We start from the raw sequence: 21,986 nt of genomic DNA, 5'->3' as shown, positions 1-21,986 counted from the left end.
TTAGATGGTTAGCCAATAGTAGGGGATCACAATCTGAATATCCCTGGGGATAATTTTTCAAAATTCTGTTGCATTTATTCAGGTCATTTTATCACAGAGCTAACAAGTTTATTCCCCAAGGAATCATCATAAAGTATTCGGAGGCAAAAAAAGAATTGAACTCTGAGTTTAGAAAAGAACCAAAATAGATCTATATGAATTTCCATCAACCCTCCAATCATCTTTATTGTTTAAATTATTGGATAATTTACTATTTTCTTGTTATTAGATTTAATTTACCTTTAGGTTATACTTAGGTTATGATCTTCCTACTGGTTAGGTCCTAATTTCCACAAATATCAAAATCTTCTTGCATATCTTTCTTCTCCTTACTTATAACCCATCAGTTTCCAAGTTTAGTTTTGTCTTCCAAATGAGACTCCTTCCTCTCTTTCATGACTTTCTCAATGTCATGGCTCTAATACATCTTTTTACATTTTAGATTGTTATATTGCAATATCTTCAACTTCAGTAATTTTGTGTACAATGTCTAATCTGCCATTAATGCCATCCAATGTATTCTTCATCCCTGATATTGTACTTTTTGCTTCATGAAATTTGATTTGGGGAATTTTTTTCAATAGCTCTAATTAAGTTTTTTAAAATATTTTTTATTGATTTCAGAGAGGAAGGGAGATGGAGAGAGATAGAAACATCAATGATGAGAGAGAATCATTGATTGGCTACCTCCTGCAAGCTCCACCTTGGCATGTGCCCTGACTGGTAATTGAACTGTGACCTCCTGGTTCATAGGTTGATGCTCAACCACTGAGCCACGTCGGCTGATTTTTAAGTTTTTAAACATATGAAATACAAGTTGTTTTAATGTTCTTATCAACTGATATTAACATCTGCATCAGTTCTAGTTGGCTTCAGTAGAATGCGCTGTTGTTTTTTCCTTATGGGGTCATGCATTCCTGTTTCTTTGCAGACCAGTGGGAAGGTTAGGGTCAGGGATAAAACTATTTACATGGAAAACTGAATGCCATTGAAGTTGGTAGTTGATTAGCAGGCAACAAAGTTTCTAAATTACAGTGTCTACAAGAACATGACAAATATAAGATCAAATAAGTGATGTGGAATAAAGGGGATTTTAACTGGTGAACTGGTCCAGCATTCTCCATTTCTGGCCCATGGGATTTTAGTCAAGGTCATGACTAAACCATGATTCTAGATAACATGCTTTGTTTGTATGAAGACTTCAACTAGAAGCTGAAACAGTGTCGATCTTATAAATAGCTAGAGTTGACAAAGCAAACTGGAAGGTGTTCCAGATTGAAGTCTGGAAGCATATGGTTGAGTTTCAGAGAAAGGCTGCAGCTGAAGAAGAATCTAATACTCTACACTCCATGCCTCACCTGTTTACATGTTCCTTGCTCTGCCCCGGGTTACCCTGTTGAAGTTCCATCTGCCCCTGACTTCTCATTAATTATTGGTACACTCAGGACTTCAAAGTCACTAGTCTGCTTGGGTAGAATTAACTGAGGGGCTGGAATACGTTGTATTAGGTAGGGCCACTCTGGTGAATTTCACCTCATCATGTAGACAATATTCTTAAGTGGATTCTATTTGATCCCTCATGCATTACAAGATCTTTCCACTCTGGATGCTGTGGCTACTAACTATTCTTAGTACTATGTGAACTCTGGAAATTATTCTACTCCTGCCCAGTGGTTCTTTCCTTGGTTCCTTGGTGTCAGTTTGTTTCCTGACACATCAAGCAGCATTCAGTGACCAACTTGAAGAGACAAACAATTTCTCTCTCTTTCTCTCTCTCTCTCTCTCTCTCTCTCTCTCTCTCTCTCTCTCTTTCTCTCTCTCTCTCTCTCTCTCATATATAATCATAGCCCTGCAGTGTTGGCTCTCTTTCCAATGTCTGAAAATCATTGTTTCACAATATTTTTTTGTGTTTTTCTGGTGGTTTCAGGTGTGAATATTATCCCATTCCTGACATTCCATTCCATCTTGGTAGGAAGTGGAGGGAATATTTTTTAGGAGCACTTTCACCCTAATGGCTAATGATAATGAAAAAGACAAATGTCTAATTCAGAATAGTTGCTGAGATCTATTTTAAAGTCTCTGAGATTATAGGTGGTTACTGGCCAAAGGATATAGAGAAAGAAGAGCTAGAAAACTTTAAGGTGGAAAAAGAAAAGCAGAACTTTATAACTGAGAAAGAAAGAAAGAAAAAAAGCAAAAGATGTAGTCCCAAGGTTCTTGGTGGGACAACTCAGGGGAAAAAATGGGTGATTCACTGAAATAGGAAATATACTCTCCCAGTTGAAGCTAAGCCGTGGAGAAATGAAGTGATGAGCTGGGTTGGTAGGATATTTGAGAACAAGAATGTACAAAATAATTTTGGGAGTTCATGTAATCCTGGAGTGGTTTGGGAAGACTTTTTGGTTGTAGAAAGACTAGTTGGTTCTCCCTTTGAAGTTCAAAGTGCTTATTTTCCTTGATGGTAGGATACATACCATGTGCACATTAATGAAAAAGCAGAAGAAAAAATTTTCACTTCTCTGCTAAATTTTTAGGACAGTAAAGGCTTGAAGGGAGAGACAGAATCATTTTCATTTAAGACCATAGAAACAACAAAAGTTAATTCTAGGTAAAAGAGAAGGTAATTTTGTGTCTAAAAATGGTTGGAATATTGTGATTCTTTGGCAAGCGAGAAAAGGGGAGGCCTTCGGGTCTTTCTGAAGAGCTGGTCATCATTTTTCTTTTGTTTGTGCATTTATACTTTTATGGTTCTGACAAAATGCATCAAGAATACAATTCTCTTTTCAGTGTTTGCTTTGATGCTCACCTTGCAAAAAGAAAGGAAAGTGTATGTTTCTGTATAAAACAGGTAAAGATGTCCAAGAAGTGAGCTTTCACTGTGCTTGCTTTCACTTACATCATATTACAAAATTCTTCCAATAGGTAAGGCATTGGTATTGGGGCAAATGGACTCATTACATCCATATTATGATTGGTGGATATAAAATTTAGAAAAGTTAAGAGCTAACAAACATAAGATAAATCTATGAGTAATTCATATAAAAAAAAAAACAGAATTTCTGGTTTCAAATGCAGTATTCTTCTCTATTCCTCAGAAGTATTTAAACTTACAGGTTGGAGACAGTAGTAAGTCCACTGTTTTAGATAATACCAGTGAAATATAGTAGTTGTATTCTTGATTATGTTAACATACAAAGGAAGTTTAATCTACATTCATGCTTTTTTAACTAAAAGCTTTGTTTGAATATTAATTTCATTTAAATAATATTCCTAGAAATTTTAGAGAGAAAAATGAAAGCCTTTACTTGCAGAATACTATCTGCATTTGCTTTGACAACTAATTAGTTTACATATGTAAAATAAGTCTACCATTCTGTGCATATAATTAAGATCCAATGCTAGGATAGCATTGACTGCTTAATTAAAGCAATTATGGTAGTAGTGGATCATGACACAGCTTACCTTAAGAGGTGTGAGCAGAATACATTAGAGGCTATAATATAGCAGTCATTGAGTTCAAAATATTTTCCACATAATAAAACAAAGCATATTTGAGTGCAGTGCTTTTATTGAAGTTTCATTCATTCCTAACATTGTAGATGCATTTAGAAAGAAAAAGCCTATCGCTTACCTGTCTTAGGATGAACTACCCCTAATCTCTCCTGCTTGGACACGTTTTCAGAAATATATATTGTTATAAGTTTTTGCCCAAGCTTGAGGCAGACGGCTGGCTCCTGCAGACACAAGATAAGAAGAACTCCTCTTCCCCTACTGACCCGTGCACTCTCCTCCCTTGCCTCCCTTGACCAACTTGTACCCTATTCTTCCTCCCCTCCATTTGACCAACTCCTGCACCCACACCCTGACCCTATATTGCACACTTCTACCCTTTATAAAATAACCTAACCACCCCTCAGGGCTGACACCAACACACTGGTCTCAGCCCGCTGTGAAAAAAAAAAGAGATGCAATAATATTCCTTTTTTGAAATAATTCTTTGTTGTTGAAAGTATTACATATGTCTCCTTTTTTTCCCCTTTTTTAAACCCTAACATCTCCTGGCCTGGCTCCTGTCGGCGTGGACCTACCAACCTGGTTCCAACGTGGAAGGATGTTCCCACCCTGGGACCTATTATTCAAAGCAGCCAAGTTCCCAATAGAAAGCATGTTTGTTAGAGTGGCCTCTCACGCACGGGTCTTAGCAACATGTGGTGGTGGGAGGAGGGTTCAGGGAGCTAGACCTGCCAGTGTCTCTATCTCTTCACTAGAGAGCCATTGTTCCTCTCGCCCTCTCTGAGAAGTGTCTGGAAGAGTGGTGACCTTAGGATGGGCTTTGAAATGACTTAGTCTTGGATTCAAATTTTATCTCACTATTTCCTGGTAATAGCCAGGGTGCTTACTTTTTCAGAGGTTCAGTCTCAGTAAAATAAAATTATATCTGCCTCATCGATAAGGTGGATCCAGGTTTTGTGGAGCCTAAAGCCAAACTTTTAGGCTCTTTTAGGAAAACAACACAAGATAGGGATGATGTGAGTATTTATTTAGAATTAATAAAGAAATGAATATTTGAAGAAGCTGACTCTTTCCACATGCGTAAATTCTAAATTTTTTTTATTAAACTGCTAACACACCCTTTATTGTACTTTTTCTTTGGCTTTGGCTGTTTCACTTATTTATATGTTTGAATTAATATATTCTTAGAGAGAATAAAAATATTATTGAGTCTTACTACTGGCAATGTTGATTATTCTAAAATGAATAATGACAATTTAGAAAAATCTTCTTTCAATATCATAAATAAGTATTGATTATTTCATGGGGACTTTAAAGATTACTTTAAAACTTGGTAAAATGGTAATTTCCATCAGTGTCCTTTGTATATAAGATACTCTCTGTAATATTGCTTCAGGTCTGTGTCTTATAAACACAATGATTTTAATAAGTACTATTTCATAAAATTCTCATTTAAAAAAATGCAAGGTTCCTTTGTTGTCATACACATAATGTAGCTTATGCCTAAGAGAGATATTCTGTTGTGTTAGGTTCTGAGGAGAAATGAATATTCCACAATTATATATCTCTATAAAATTGTGAATGGGGTAAATCTCCAATCAACCAAGCCACTCTGCCTAAACGAAATCACTTTCTTTATATTATACTAGGGGCCCAGTACATGAATTTGTGCACCTTGAAAGGAACTGTGGGATGCCAGGCTGCAGTGGTCACAGGGGCGGGTCTTGGCCCATCCTCTGTGCCCCCACCTGGCCCTGTCTGCAGCTCTCCAGTCCCCTGTCTGCCGGCAGCCCTGCTCCCACTGCTGGCGCTCCCACACACTGACAGCGTGGAGTGATTGGGATCAGCGCCAGCAGTGGGTGTGAGCGGCAGCTCTGGCACCAGTTGCGGGTGTGAACAGGGCCAGCATCAGCAATGGGTGCAAGTGGTGGCTCCAACGGGTGTGAGAAGGGCTGTCACTGGCAGTGGGTGTGAGAGGCAGCTGCTGCCCTGATCACCCCTCAGGAGCAGGGAGAGGTGGAGAAGCCCTGAGACGTGATCGGTGCCAGTAGCTCCCACTCTCACCCGCTGACAGTGCCAAGAGATCGGAGCCGGCACCAGGCGCCAGCAGCAGGTGTGAGCTCTCGGCAGGACTGTGGCACGTGGGAGCAACGAATTTTCAGTAACTACCAGAGGCTTGCCCCGATGATAGCGACCAGCGCCCCACCTTGGTCTGGTGCCCCGGTTCACCTTCTCCACCATCCTACTGCCACTGATGCCTGCCATGTTCCATGCTCTGCTGCCCGCTGCCAATGCCCTCCATCTTCCATATGTACCCCCTGGTGGCCAGTGCACATCATAGCAACCAGTTGTTCAGTTGTTCCACCTTTTGGTTTATTTGCATATTAGGATTTATTGATAAGATAATTTCAGTTTTTTTAAATAAAATTATAAAAATTTCAAGAATATTCCAACAAGCAAACCTTTTGAGCTTTGCACTTTCAGACCTCCTTTATGTATATTTGACTGTTAAGGATCCTGGGACATATTTACAGACCATGGTGATCGCTGGTCCTAAGCCTCTATGACATGATGATGGTTGACTCAGGACAGTGACGTTTAGGAGTATCATGATTCCTGTTTGCACTCATTCGTAAAGGGGTTTCACTTACTAAATACAAGTTTATGTATCCCCCAACTCGACTTCTGCTAACCAGGCAGGAAAAGGGCTCGTGGCTGCTCCTGACAGGGAGAGAGGCAGGACAGAGCCACTATACAGGCTAATTATGTGTCTAAAAATGGTTGGATGATCTCTTTAATACACAACAAAGTATACAGCAACAAATGCCTGTTGTATCAAGAGATTATCAGTCTTAACTAACTATGGTTAAAAAATTTTAATTGCTTTAATATAACATAATTGGAGAGGAATGTGAAGCAATTGCTAAGGCGTTGTTTTTGGAAGAGGCTGAAATGGCCTGAAACTTAAGGTTCGTTATGTTCATGTAAATCTGCTTCTGGCTTAGTGTGTATTGAATGTATAATCAATGAGTAGGGCCGTAGCTGAACTGGCTCAGTGGATAGAGCGTCGGCCCTCAGACTGAAGGGTCCCAGGTTTGATTCCAGTAAAAGGCACATATCTTGGTTGCAGGTTCCCAAGCCCTGGTTGGGGTGCATGCAGGCGGCAACCAATGATGCATCTCTCTCTCTCAATGATGTTTCTCTCTGTCTCTCCCTCTCCCTTCCCCTATCTCTAAAAATCAATGGGAAAATATCCTCGGGTGAAGATTAACAAAAATGAATGAATGAATGAATGAGTAAAGAAACAATGAGAATTATAAATAAATCAAAGAGTATGTTCAATCATATATATTTCAAATCTATCCCCCACAAAAACTATTTACTTGTAATGATATAAGAGAGAATACCTCCTATTATTTTAATATTTAAAGTTCAGAAATTCTTATGCTATTTAGAAGCAAGGTTCTAGATAAAATTTCAGTAAGATTCTTGTTGGTCTTTATAATCAACAAAAATATAATGATGTATTTCTAGTTTAATTTTTAGAAACAGGGAATAAGACTTTATATTAAAGTACTACTATATATTTTAATTACAAACCTCAGGTTAACAATTGACCAAATTATACAAATATCTTTGTAAAATTAAATATTTTGTATTTTTCTTGAAAAAAATTTAGAAAATTTTATTATAAAAAACTAAAATTATTTTATACAATATAAAGAAAATGACTTAGTCTGTGCAGGGTGGCTTGGTTGGTTGGAGATTCACCCCGTACACCAAAATGGTTAGGAGTTCAATCCCAGCTCAGGGCATGTACATGCCTTGCAGGTTCAATCCCTGGTTTGGGGGCCTATTGGAGGCAGTCCATTAATGTTTCTCTCCTGAAATATATATGTATATTCTATTTACAGAAAAGGAAACAAAGTCACAGGTGATTTAAATAACCTGACTAAGTGCGATGAAATGACCAGTCCACATTCCATACCTATGACTTAGAGATAATATAGGAGACAAATCCCCCATTCTAATTCCCATAACTGTCCACAAAATTTATAACGTAATAAAATGTTCCTAACCTACAGTAATGGGAAAAGTTTTTAAGGAATTCAATGTTATGCATGTGTAATCCAGGTATTGTGAAAAAATGATATGTACCTCATACCTCAGCCTTTCTCTGCACAGTTTTGATTGGTAAAATAGACTTTTATGTTTTAAAAAAATCTAAAAGACTGGTGCAGAGTCTTAATAATTTTTATTGCTTATTGAAATATTCAGTTTTCACAGGACCACTCATCAGATATTGAAATGATGTTTGGAAATAGCAAGCACCATAGAGGGAGGGGTAATAGAGGGAGCCAAGCAATCTCAAGTACGTCCAAGAACTCCCACCCAGTGCTTCAAGGCACTGCTGCATTGCTTGTTCTCATCTGATATTTCTCTTTCAATTTGCAGTTTTCCTTCTTTTTTTTTATCGGACTAGTACCTGTGCTTCAGATCAGTGAAGGGTCTTTTTTATTTTATTTTATATTTTAAATTCTGTTATATTTCTTAAGATATTACAAAGAATATTACATATGTCTCCAATTTTTCCCTTGATCTTTCCCCAGCCTACCCTACTCCCCAGTGTCTTGTGCCCGCTGGTTATGCTTACATGCATGTATACAAGTCCTTCCATTGATCTCTTACCCGCCAACCCCCCAACCATCCCTGTCCTTCCCACTGTAGTTTGACAGTCTGTTCGATGCTGCTCTGCCTCTGTATCTATTTTTGTTCATCAGTTTATAATAGTTTTTATTATCCTTAAATGAGTGAGATCATGTGGTATTTTTCTTTCATTGATTGGGTTATTTCACTTAGCATAAAGCTCTACAGTTCCATCTATGCTGTTAAAAATGATAAGAAATCCTTCCTTTTTACAGCAGCATAGTATTCCATTGTGTAGATGTACCACTGTTTTCTAATCCACTCATCAGATGATGGGCACTTAGGCTGTTTCCAGATCTTAGCTATGGTGAATTGTGCTGCTATGAACATATGGGTGCATATATCCTTTCTGATTGGTGTTTCTGGTTTCTTGGGATATATTCTCAGAAGTAGGGTCACTGGGTCAAATGGGAGTTCCATTTTTAACTTTTTTTAGGAAACTTCATACTGTCTTCCATAGTGGCTGCACCAGTCTGCATTCCCACCAAGAGTGCACGAGTGTTCCTTTTTCTCCACATCCTCACCAGCACTTGTCCTTTGTTGATTTGTTGATGATAGCCATTCTGACAGGTGTGAGATGGTACCTCATTGTTGTTTTGATTTGCATCTCTCGGATGATTAGTGACTTTGAGCATGTTTTCATATGTCTCTTGGCTTTCTGAATGTCCTCTTTTCAAAAGTGCCTGTTTAAGACCTTTGCCCATTTTTTGATTGGATTGTTTATCTTCCTTTTGTTAAGTTGTATGAGTTCCCTGTAAACGTTGGAGATTGAACCCTTATCGTTGATAACACTGGCAAATATGTTCTCCCATGCAGTGGGCTTTCTTGTTGTTTCCTTGATGGTATCTTTTGCTGTGCAGAAGCTTTTTATTTTGATGTAGTTCCATTTGTTTATTTTCTCTTTAGTTTCCAATGCTGTAGGAGCTGTATTGGTGAAGAAATTGCTTCGGCATATGTCTGAGATTTTGTTGCCTTTGGATTCCTCTAATATTTTTGTGATTTCCAGTCTTACATTTAAGTCCTTTGTCCATCTTGAGTTTATTTTTGTGTATGGTGTATGTTGGTGGTCTAGTTTCATTTTTTTACATATATCTGTGTAATTTACCCAACACCATTCATTGAAGAGACTATATTGACTCCATTTTATGTTCTTGCCTCCTTTGTCAAATATTAATTGAGCATATTGGTTTGGGTCGATTTCTGGGTTCTCTATTCTATATCATTGATCTATATGTCTGTTTTTATGCCAGTACCAGGCAGTTTTGAGAACAGTGGCTTTGTGATACAGCTTGATATCTGGTATTGAGATCCCACCTACTTTGCTCTTCTTTTTCAGGATCACTGCAGCTATTCCGGGTTTGTGTTTATTCCAGATGAATTTTTGGATAGTTCCTTCTAGGTCTATGAAATATGCCTTTGCTATTTTAATGGGGAGTGTTTTGAATTCATATATTTCTTTGGGTAGTATGGACATTTTAATAATGTTGATTCTACCAATCCATGAACATGGTATGTTCTTCCATCTGTTTATGTCTTCCTCTATCTCTTTTGTCAGTGCCCTGTAGTTTTCCATGTTTAGGTCTTTTACCTCCTTAGTTAAGTTTATTCAAAGGTATCTTAATTTATTTGGTGCGATGGTAAATGGGATTGCTTTTTTAGTCTCTCTTTCTGTAAGTTCTCTACTGGTTTACACACATGCCATAGATTTATAGGGGTTAAGTTTGTATCCTGCTACATTGCCAAATTCATTTAAGTCTAATAGATTTTTGATGGAGTCCTTAGGGATTTTCATGTGCAATATCATGTCATCTGTGAATAAGGACAGTTTTACTTCTTCTTTTCCAATTTGGATGCCTTTTATTTCTTCTTCTTGTCTAATCGCAATGGCTAATACTTCCAGTACTATGTTGAATAGGAGTGGTGAGAGTGGGCATCCCTGTCTTGTTTCTGTTCTTAGGGGAAATGGTTTTAGTTTTTGTCAATTGAATATGAAGTTGGCTGTGGATTTGTCATATATGGCTTTTATTATGTTGAGGTATTATCCTGCTATTCCGACTTTGCTAAGAGTTTTTAACAAAAATGGGTGTTGGGAGCTGCTGAGTGGCTGTCCTCCTTGTACCTCCAGCCCCCACAGGGAGGGCGCCCCCAGTCAGGAGACTGTGGGAGCTGCAGGAAGAAGGTAACATGACTTTGGGGACGGAAGTTGGATGACACAGGCGGTTGCACCTCTCTGTGTGGAGCACACGTTAGGAACCCCTTCTGGAGCAGGTCTGTAAGCTCTGGACACAAATGATCTGACGGTGAAGAGAAGACAGTGACCGGGGCCTGGAAGACCAGCCCTCCAGGCACGGCTTCTGTTCCCAAGAACGATTTGCCCATCACGAAGCCCAGGTCTCCTGCCCCAGCAGCACAGTCAACAGATGGCACCCACGCTTCCTACGGACCCTTCTACCTGGAGTGCTCTCTCCTTGCAGAATTCACCTTGCTGGTGGAGCAGAAGGTGCCGGGTGTCTGCTCTCAGCCTCAATCTCTCTGCTGGAGCCTGAGATGAGTGTCGCCTGCAAAAGACATTTTGTGTGTTGGCCCTTTAAGAGGACACCTGATCTTTCACTAGACCTCCAGTACCTCCCTGGTGGATGAAATCCCCACTGATTTTTACAGACAGTTGTTATGCCGCTGCCTCTTCCCAGGTCTGGTGCTCTGGAATGAGGGGCCCAGTGAGGGATTCAGACACCTCATTCCTCAGGGGCTACCTTTGCAACTGAAATATTCCCAAAGCTTCTCTACTGCCACACAAGGGTGTGGGGCCAGCCCTTTTCAGGTCTCTTTCCTAACACCCTGGGTTTGGCTTTGTCTCTAACCCTTGGTTATAAGGCTTATGTCCAACTCTTCTTCCTTTGATTGTTCATGTTGCTTGTTCTATCATTTAGCTGTCATTCACCTTTGGTCCTGGGAGGAGATGAGTGTACCATCCACCTACTCCTAGCCATCATGCATCCCCTACCATCTGTGTATCTTCTGTGGTGAGGTGACTGTCCAGGTCTCATGCCCATTTTAAAATTATTTTTTTCTTTATTTACTAATTTTGGAAGATTAAGAGTTGTTGTTGTTTTTATAATATATTTAGAAACCACATCTTTGCCATATGTTTTCTTGAAAACACTTACCCAGAATCTGTGGCTCATATACAAATCGGTGAGAAGACTGATATTCAAGAAAAAGTCCTGCTCTGGATTTTCTAATGTTCTCCCGTCATCAGAGACTTTAAGATTTTAAAAAACCAAATAGCGTACTTTACTACATAGATAAGTGATATATGGATAACACTGAACATATGACAATAATATTATCAGAACTATCAAAATCATACAGGAATTACACAAAAAAATCAACTCAAGGAGTAGATAGATTTGCAAGTCCCAAACCAGAGATGACTTGACCTTCACTTGTGGCCCAGTGTGTATTTTTCACTTCAGCCTCTCTCATTTCAGTCACAGGCAGACTCACATGCACATATGCATGTCTGCCCGTTGAAATCAGATGTAAGGGGTTTAAAGGGAGGGATCCTCAATGCAGACCATTGGTCCATGTGTCTCATGTGAGAGGACCCCTGAAGTCCTCATCTGTTGACACATAGACACCCCTGCACCGAATTGAGCACCTGCTCAGCTTCCGTGACCCACGTGGACCAAGATTGGAGGTCCCATCCCATCTCCATGGATCTCAGTGCTATTTCCAATCCCTGCCTATTTCATCAGGGCTCTGACGGGGAGTCTCAAAAATACATCTCTGAACAATTCTGCAACAATTTCTGTGGGGGGACCTGCCAGTGCAGGTGTGCCCCTGTGCGACTTTGGCAGGTCCTGCACACTGTTCTCCCAGAGGAGGGGCTTTCCCCTTCCTCCCCAGGGCATCTGCTGGGGTCTGTGCTGCCTCACTTTGTCCCCAGGGCTGGTCCGCACCAGGCCAGAAGCCTGATCGGGGTGGTGGGGCATCTCTGGCATGTAGAGGCCTGTGCACTGCCTCTCATGTTGGAAGTGCATGTGTTTGCCCTTTGTCCCTTTAGAAAACACCAACCTTTGAGAGTTTTCTGCACCACAGGGCTGACACAACTGGGCCTAGCGTTGTGTGGAATGCTTTCAGGCTTGTGGTTTGTCTTCCAGGATTTCTGCATTGTTCTAGTTGTTTTGGGCACAGGAAGAGACAGCCATTGCCTGACTGGCTTCTGGCCCTGGGGTCACACCTAGTGCCGTGGTCTCTACCCTGAGATGATGCACATGCTTACTGAAAGGGCTTTCTTTCCTCCATCTAATCTCTAATCCATCTACGAATTCCCTTTTAATAGTAAAAATGTTATCTCAGATAAAAACAGATAAACATGTGAGCTGACAGAAAAAGCACTGATTGTGAGATTCCATTTCTAGGGAATAGTTAAGGGGCAGAGACAGGAATCAGATCAGGGGCAGGAGGAGTGGGCAGTGAGTTCTGTGTTGCGGGGTCTCCTTTTGGGATGATGGGACATCCTGAAACTAGGCAGTGGTGATGCATACACAGCATCATGACTATCCTCCATGCCCAGGAATTTAAAAATATGAAAAATAACATTTAAAATATGAACAATCACCATTTAAAATATATTTATTTATTATTACAATGTATTATATAATGGAATAATGAAAAGTAAAGATAGAAATAAAAAAAATAATAAAAGTAAGACCTCAAATAAGAAAAATAAATACACAACACAAATCAAACAATGGAGAACAGGGTGAACACATTGAAAAAACGGCCCTTGAGCTGGGCCCTCCACAGGCAGCTCCTTCTCCAAGGCAGGAATCTGCATGGGCTGCAGGGAGGGTTCTTCCTCCAGCCGTGGTGGGGCCTCAGTTGCATCTGGGGCCGGCCCTGTCTCCTCAGCTGAAGCTGGAGCAGCTGCTGGAGGTGGTGAAAGCTCAGGAGGAGGACACACCTCCAGCTCTGCATCCTGCTCTTCATGTTGTGAGTCAGATGATACAGGAACCACATCCACCTTCTGGGCTGGTGCTGGAGTCAGAGGAGGAGAAAAGATCACCCAGGTGCCTGCATTTCCATCTGTTCCTCCCAACTGAGAACACAGGTAGCGCCTAGGGCCCATCAAAGGATGTGCTCCACACTGGCAGTCAAGCAGAGGCAAGGTCTTAGGAGATCTTTGCTCCTGGCCAGGCTCTCGGGGTGCTCACTTCGTGTCTGGCAACATCCTCTCCCCATAAGCTCACGTGGACCTCCCCAAACCTTCTGCCCTGACACCTCCCCACTTTCTCACCCTCGAGGCCTTGGGCTGGGCCCTCCACAGGCAACTCCTCCTCCGAGGCAGGAAACTCCATGGTCTCCAGGGAGGGTTCTTCATCCAGCATTGGTGGGGCCTCATTTTCATCTGAGGGCCGGGCCAAGCTCGATAGCTGCAGCTGGGAGAGGCTGCTGGGAGGTGGTGAAAGCTCAGGAGGAGGACACACCTCCAGCTCTGCATGCTGGTTTCTCTGGAGGAGGCACATCCACCTCCTGGGCCGGTGCTGGAGTGGGGGAGAGGAGAGAAGATCACCCACGTGCCTGTATTTCCATCTGTCGCCCAAAGACAGAAGCACTGGGCACATTTCAGGACCCACCACAGGATGTGCTCCCCACCCGCAGTCCAACAGATATGTGGTCTGAGGCCGGTCTTTGCTACTGGCCAGGCTCTGGGGTTTCTCTGGAAACAATCCCTCCCCAGAAACTCGCCTGCACAGCCCCCATCCATTTTGTTCCCTACAACCCCCCCCCCCCACCTCCTCACCCTTGGGCTCTGACTCCTTGGGCTCTTCCTCGATGGTCTCCAGCTCTTCACTCCTGGTTTTGGAAATTGCCATGCTGGTGTTCTGACTGAGTGGCTTTGAGTTTAGAGGTTTGTGGAGCCTGGGCGGCTTCGCTGGAGGAATCCTGCTGCATCCACCCATGGGCCCTGGGTCCCCAGGGCCCTCGGTGGCCACACACTCTTCAGGCCTCTCCTGGCCCTCGGTGCTGTGGCCCACCGTCCAATCAAGGGGCCAGGGGTCTTCCTCCACCACCACATGCACCACTTTGATCTTTAAGTAGCTCTGCAATGACAGTGACCAGCAACAGGTCAGGAGGCCTCAAGCCTGGCCCCAGTCCCTGCTGCTGCTTCTGCCCCCTGGACCTTCTGCTCCCAGATCAGGCCCAGCCCTGTGTCTGCACAGACCTCCACCCAGGGGAAATGAGAGTCACCCCCAGGGCCCAGAATAGACCTCGGGCAGAGGGCGCCGCTCACACTCCACGTCCACCCAGCCAGCCTTGACCTGGGCTGCAAACATGACTGGTCCTGACCCTCCAACCCAACCTGTTCCTAATCCAGGCAGGCCCTCCCCACCGACACACACATACACACACACACACACACACACACACACACACACACACACGAGGAGGGGCAGGGCTGCTCAGGTGGGATCAGAGTGGTGGCCTGACTGAAAACAACTGCCCCAAAGCCTCCCTGTGTTACCTCCGCATCCCGCCGGGCAAAGGGCCACAGGCGTCGTCTGGGCTGGGCCCGGATCCAGCGGCGGGCACGTCTAAACACACTCTCATCGCTGCCTCCCTTGAGGCCTCGGCCTCGGCACACGGGGAGACAACAGGAAAACATGCTGTCCTCTCCACTGTCTCTGTCCGAGTGAGACGGGAAGGGGCAGTTATAGAATGTGGTGCGTGGTTACCAGGTTCTGTTGGGCCCCATCGTCAGGAAGTGAGGTCACTGCTCATGTCTCAGGAGATGTTGGGGTAGGGGACCCACAGGTGACCTCACTTCCTGACGACGGAGCCGAACAGAACCTGGTAACCACGCACCGCATTCTATAACTGCCCCTTCCTGTCTCACTCGGACAGAGACAGTGGAGAGGACAGCATGTTTTCCTGTTGTCTCCCCGTGTGCCGAGGCCGAGGCCTCAAGGGAGGCAGCGATGAGAGTGTGTTTAGACGTGCCCGCCGCTGGATCCGGGCCCAGCCCAGACGACGCCTGTGGCCCTTTGCCCGGCGGGATGCGGAGGTAACACAGGGAGGCTTTGGGGCAGTTGTTTTCAGGCCAGGCCACCACTCTGATCCCACCTGAGCAGCCCTGCCCCTCCTCGTGTGTGTGTGTGTGTGTGTGTGTGTGTGTGTGTGTGTGTCGGTGGGGAGGGCCTGCCTGGATTAGGAACAGGTTGGGTTGGAGGGTCAGGACCAGTCATGTTTGCAGCCCAGGTCAAGGCTGGCTGGGTGGACGTGGAGTGTGAGCGGCGCCCTCTGCCCGAGGTCTATTCTGGGCCCTGGGGGTGACTCTCATTTCCCCTGGGTGGAGGTCTGTGCAGACACAGGGCTGGGCCTGATCTGGGAGCAGAAGGTCCAGGGGGCAGAAGCAGCAGCAGAGACTGGGGCCAGGCTTGAGGCCTCCTGACCTGTTGCTGGTCACTGTCATTGCAGAGCTACTTAAAGATCAAAGTGGTGCATGTGGTGGTGGAGGAAGACCCCTGGCCCCTTGATTGGACGGAGGGCCACAGCACCGAGGGCCAGGAGAGGCCTGAAGAGTGTGTGGCCACCGAGGGCCCTGGGGACCCAGGGCCCGTGGGTGGAGGCAGCAGGATTCCTCCAGCGAAGCCGCCCAGGCTCCACAAACCTCTAAACTCAAAGCCACTCAGTCAGAACACCAGCATGGCAATTTCCAAAACCAGGAGTGAAGAGCTGGAGACCATTGAGGAAGATCCCAAGGAGTCAGAGCCCAAGGGTGAGGAGGTGGGGGGGGGGGTTGTAGGGAACAAATGGATGTGGGCTGTGCAGGCGAGTTTCTGGGGAGGGATTGTTTCCAGAGAAACCCCAGAGCCTGGCCAGTAGCAAAGACCGGCCTCAGACCACATATCTGTTGGACTGCGGGTGGGGAGCACATCCTGTGGTGGGTCCTGAAATGTGCCCAGTGTTCTGTCTTTGGGCGACAGATGGAAATACAGGCACGTGGGTGATCTTCTCTCCTCTCCCCACTCCAGCACCGGCCCAGGAGGTGGATGTGGCTCCTCCAGAGAAACAGCATGCAGAGCTGGAGGTGTGTCCTCCTCCTGAGCTTTCACCACCTCCAGCAGCCTCTCCAGCTGCAGCTATCGAGCTTGGGCCGGCCTCAGATGAAAATGAGGCCCCACCAATGCTGGATGAAGAACCCTCCCTGGAGACCATGGAGTTTCCTGCCTCGGAGGAGGAGTTGCCTGTGGAGGGCCCAGCTCAAGGCCTCGAGGGTGAGAAAGTGGGGAGGTGTCAGGGCAGAAGGTTTGGGGAGGTCCACGTGAGCTTATGGGGAGAGGATGTTGCCAGACACGAAGTGAGCACCCCGAGAGCCTGGCCAGGAGCAAAGATCTCCTAAGACCTTGCCTCTGCTTGACTGCCAGTGTGGAGCACATCCTTTGATGGGCCCTAGGCGCTACCTGTGTTCTCAGTTGGGAGGAACAGATGGAAATGCAGGCACCTGGGTGATCTTTTCTCCTCCTCTGACTCCAGCACCAGCCCAGAAGGTGGATGTGGTTCCTGTATCATCTGACTCACAACATGAAGAGCAGGATGCAGAGCTGGAGGTGTGTCCTCCTCCTGAGCTTTCACCACCTCCAGCAGCTGCTCCAGCTTCAGCTGAGGAGACAGGGCCGGCCCCAGATGCAACTGAGACCCCACCACTGCTGGAGGAAGAACCCTCCCTGGAGCTCATGCAGATTCCTGCCTTGGAGAAGGAGCTGCCTGTGGAGGGCCCAGCTCAAGGGCCGTTTTTTCAATGTGTTCACCCAGTTCTCCATTGTTTGATTTGTGTTGTGTATTTATTTTTCTTATTTGAGGTCTTACTTTTATTATTTTTTTTATTTCTATCTTTACTTTTCATTATTCCATTATATAATACATTGTAATAATAAATAAATATATTTTAAATGGTGATTGTTCATATTTTAAATGTTATTTTTCATATTTTTAAATTCCTGGGCATGGAGGATAGTCATGATGCTGTGTATGCATCACCACTGCCTAGTTTCAGGATGTCCCATCATCCCAAAAGGAGACCCCGCAACACAGAACTCACTGCCCACTCCTCCTGCCCCTGATCTGATTCCTGTCTCTGCCCCTTAACTATTCCCTAGAAATGGAATCTCACAATCAGTGCTTTTTCTGTCAGCTCACATGTTTATCTGTTTTTATCTGAGATAACATTTTTACTATTAAAAGGGAATTCGTAGATGGATTAGAGATTAGATGGAGGAAAGAAAGCCCTTTCAGTAAGCATGTGCATCATCTCAGGGTAGAGACCACGGCACTAGGTGTGACCCCAGGGCCAGAAGCCAGTCAGGCAATGGCTGTCTCTTCCTGTGCCCAAAACAACTAGAACAATGCAGAAATCCTGGAAGACAAACCACAACCTGTAAAGCATTCCACACAACACTAGGTCCAGGTGTGTCAGCCCTGTGGTGCAGAAAACTCTCAAAGGTTGGTGTTTTCTAAAGGGACAAAGGGCAAACACATGCACTTCCAACTTGAGAGGCAGTGCACAGGCCTCTACATGCCAGAGATGCCCCACCACCCCGATCAGGCTTCTGGGCTGGTGGGGACCAGTCCTGGGGACAAAGTGAGGCAGCAGAGACCCCAGCAGATGCCCTGGGGAGGAAGGGGAAAGCCCCTCCTCTGGGAGAACAGTGTGCAGGACCTGCCAAAGTCCCCCAGGGGCACACCTGCACTGGCAGGTCCCCCCACAGAAATTGTTGCAGAATTGTTCAGAGATGTATTTTTGAGACTCCCCATCAGAGCCCTGATGAAATAGGCAGGGATTGGAAATAGCACTGAGATCCATGGAGATGGGATGGGACCTCCAATCTTGGTCCACGTGGGTCACGGAAGCTGAGCAGGTGCTCAATTTGGTGCAGGGGTGTCTATGTGTCAACAGATGAGGACTTCAGGGATCCTCTCACATGAGACACATGGACCAATGGTCTGCATTGAGGATCCCTCCCTTTAAACCCCTTACATCTGATTTCAACGGGCAGACATGCATATGTGCATGTGAGTCTGCCTGTGACTGAAATGAGAGAGGCTGAAGTGAAAAATACACACTGGGCCACAAGTGAAGGTCAAGTCATCTCTGGTTTGGGACTTGCAAATCTATCTACTCCTTGAGTTGATTTTTTTGTGTAATTCCTGTATGATTTTGATAGTTCTGATAATATTACTGTCATATGTTCAGTGTTATCCATATATCACTTATCTATGTAGTAAAGTACGCTATTTGGTTTTTTAAAATCTTAAAGTCTCTGATGATGGGGGAACATTAGAAAATCCAGAGCAGGACTTTTCCTTGAATATCAGTCTTCTCACCGATTTGTATATGAGCCACAGATTCTGGGTAAGTGTTTTCAAGAAAATATATGGCAAAGAAGTGGTTTCTAAATATATTATAAAAACAACAACAACTCTTAATCTTCCAAAATTAGGAAATAAAGAAAGAAATAATTTTAAAATGGGCATGAGACCTGGACAGTCACCTCACCACAGAAGATACACAGATGGTAGGGGATGCACGACGGCTAGGATTAGTTGGAAGGTACACTCATCTCCTCCCAGGACCCAAGGTGAATGACAGCTAAATGATAGAATAAGCAACCTGAACAATCATAGGAAGACAAGTTGTACATAAGCCTTATAACAAAGGGTTAGAGACAAAGCCAAACCCAGGGTTGTAGGAAAGAGACCTGAAAAGGGCTGGCCCCACACCCTTGTGTGGCAGTAGAGAACCTTTGGGAATATTTCAGTTCCAAAGCTAGCCCCTGAGGAATGAGGTGTCTCAATACCTCACTGGGCTCCTCATTCCAGAGCACCAGACCTGGGAAGAGGCAGCGGGATAACAACTGCCTGTAGAAATCAGTGGGGATTTCTTATTTGTATCTTCTTCCATTTCTTTCTTCATTTTCTTATATTTTCCCAAGTATATGTCTTTTTCATTTTGTTTTATTGCTTAAATTATTACAAAGAGTATTATAAATGTCTCTCCCCCCTTGACATTCCCCTGGCGCCCCCTACTCTCCACTGTTTTTGTCCATTGCTTATGCTTATATGCGTGCATACAAGTCCTTTGGTTGATCTCTTACCAACTATCCTCCCAACCCTCCCTGGCCTTCCCACTGTAGTTTGACAGTCTGCTCAATCCTTCTCTGCTTCTGTATCTATTTTTGTTCATCAGTTTATAATGGTCTTCATTATCCATAAATGTGTGAGATCATGTGGTATTTTTCTTTCATTGACTGGCTTATATCACTTAGCATAATGCTCTCCAGTTCCATCCATGCTGTTGCAAATGGTAAGAATTTCTTCTTTTTTACAGAAGCATAGTATTCCATTGCGTACATGTATCATGGTTTTCTAATCCACTCATCTGCTGATGGGCACGTAGGCTTTTCCAAATCTTAGCTATGGTGAATTATGCTGCTATGAACATAGGGGTTCATATATCCTTTCTGATTGGTGTTTCTGGTTTCTTGGGATATATTCCTAGAAGTGGGATCACTGGGTCAAATGGCAGTTCCATTCTTAGTTTTTTAAGGAAACTCCATACTGTCTTCAATAGTGTCTGCACCAGGTTGCATTCCCACCAGCAGTGCACGAGTGTTCCTTTTTCTTCCCATCCTCACCAGCACTACTTGTTTGTTGATTTGTTGATGATACCCATTCTGACAGGTGTGAGATGGTACCTCATTGTTGTTTTGTTTTGCATCTCTCCAATGATTAGTGACTCTGAGCATGTTTTCATATGTCTCTTTGCTTTCTGAATGTCCTCTTTTCAAAAGTGCCATTTTAGGTCCTTTGCCCATTTTTGATTGGATTGTTTATCTTCCTTTTGTTAAGTTGTATGAGGTCCCTATAAATGTTGGAGATTAAACCCTTATTGGTGATAACATTGGCAAATATGTTCTCCCGTGCAATGGCTTTCTTGTTGTTTCGTTGATGGTTTCTTTTGCTGTGCAGAAGCTTTTTATTTTGATGTAGTCCCATTTGTTTTGTTTTTTTCCCATTAGTTTCCAATGCCCTAGGAGCTGTATCGGTGAAGAAATTTCTTTGGCATATGTCTGAGATTTTGTTGCCTTTGGAATCCTCTAGTATTTTTATAGTTTCCAGTCTTACATTTAAGTCCTTTATCCATTTTGAGTTTATTTTTGTGTATGGTATATGTTGGTGGTTTATTTTTATTTTTTTGCATGTGTCTGTTTAATTTTCCCAACACCATTTATTGAGGACACTGTCTTGACTCCATTGTATGTTCTTGCCTCCTTTTTCAAAAATTAAATCAGGCTTTTCCTCCCTGGCTGCTTGAAGACCTACCTTCATCATGAATGACACAGTAACCATCCAGACCAGGAAATTCATGACCAACAGACTACTTCAGCGGAAGCAAATGGGCATTGATGTCCTTCACCCTGGGAAGGAAACCGTACCCAAGATAGAAATCCGGGAAAAACTAGCCAAAATGTATAAGACCACACCTGATGTCATCTTTGTGTTTGGATTCAGAACCTACTTTGGTGGTGGCAAGACCACTGGCTTTGGCATGATTTATGATTCCTTGGATTACGCAAAGAAAAATGAACCCAAACACAGACTTGCAAGACATGGCCTATATGAGAAGAAGAAGACCTCAAGAAAACAGAGAAAGGAACACAAGAACAGAATGAAGAAAGTCAGGGGGACTGCAAAGGTCAACGTTGGTGCTGGCAAAAAGTGAGCTGGAGATTGAACTACAGAAGGAGTAAAGATTCTTCGGTGACTTTATCTGTGATGGTTGTGCAGATTTTTCATGAGAAGATTAATAAACTATAAACTTTAAAAAAAATTAAATCAGAATATTGGTTCAGGTCTATTTCTGGGTTCTCTATTCTATTTCATTGATCTATATGTCTGTACTTATGCCAGTACCAGGCAGTTTTGAGAACAGTGGCTTTGTAATTCAGCTTGATATCTGGTATTGAGATCCCACCTACTTTGTTCTTCTTTCTCAGGATCATTTCAGCTATTCGGGGTCTGTGTTTATTCCAGATGAATTTTTGGAAAGTTTGTTCTAGATCTGTGAAATATGCCTTTGGTATTTTAATGGGAAGTGCATTGAATTTATAGATTGCTTTGGGTAGTATGGATATTTTAATGATGTTGATTCTACCAATCCATGAACATGGCATGTTCTTCCATCTGTTTATGTCTTCCTCTATCTCTCTTGTCAGTGTCCTGTAGTTTTCTGCGTTTAGGTCTTTAACCTCCTTAGTTAAGTTTATTCCTAGGTATCTTAATTTTTTTTGGTGTGATGGTAAATGGGATTGTTTTTTAGTCTCTCTGTAAGTTCACTATTGGCATATAGGAATGCCATAGATTTCTTAGCATTAATTTTGTATCCTGCTACATTGCCGAATTCATTTATTAAGTCTAATAGTTTTTTGATGGAGTCTTTAAGTTTTTTATGTACAATATCCTGTCATCTGTGAATAGGGACAGTTTTACTTCTTTTCCAATTTGGATGCTTGTTACTTCTTCTTATTGTCTAATAACAGTGGCTAACACTTCCAGTACTATGTGGAACCGGTTTGGTGAGAGTTGGCACCCCTGTCTTGTTCCTCTTCTTAGGGAAATGGTTTTAGTTTTTGCCCATTGAGTATGATGTTGACTGTGAG

At 43.5% G+C, this 21,986-nt stretch overlaps 1 pseudogene; it reads left to right on the top strand.

The window, feature by feature from the left end:
* Positions 1–20,627: 20,627 nt before the first annotated feature.
* LOC102442207 lies at positions 20,628–21,157 on the top strand (annotated as a pseudogene).
* The last annotated feature ends 829 nt before the right edge of the window (positions 21,158–21,986 follow it).

This window comes from Myotis lucifugus, unplaced genomic scaffold, assembly GCF_000147115.1.
Source record: "Myotis lucifugus unplaced genomic scaffold, Myoluc2.0 scaffold_637, whole genome shotgun sequence".
NCBI lineage: Eukaryota > Metazoa > Chordata > Mammalia > Chiroptera > Vespertilionidae > Myotis > Myotis lucifugus.
Note: the sequence above shows the minus strand (reverse complement) of the source record. Positions and strands in the feature narration are given on the sequence as shown.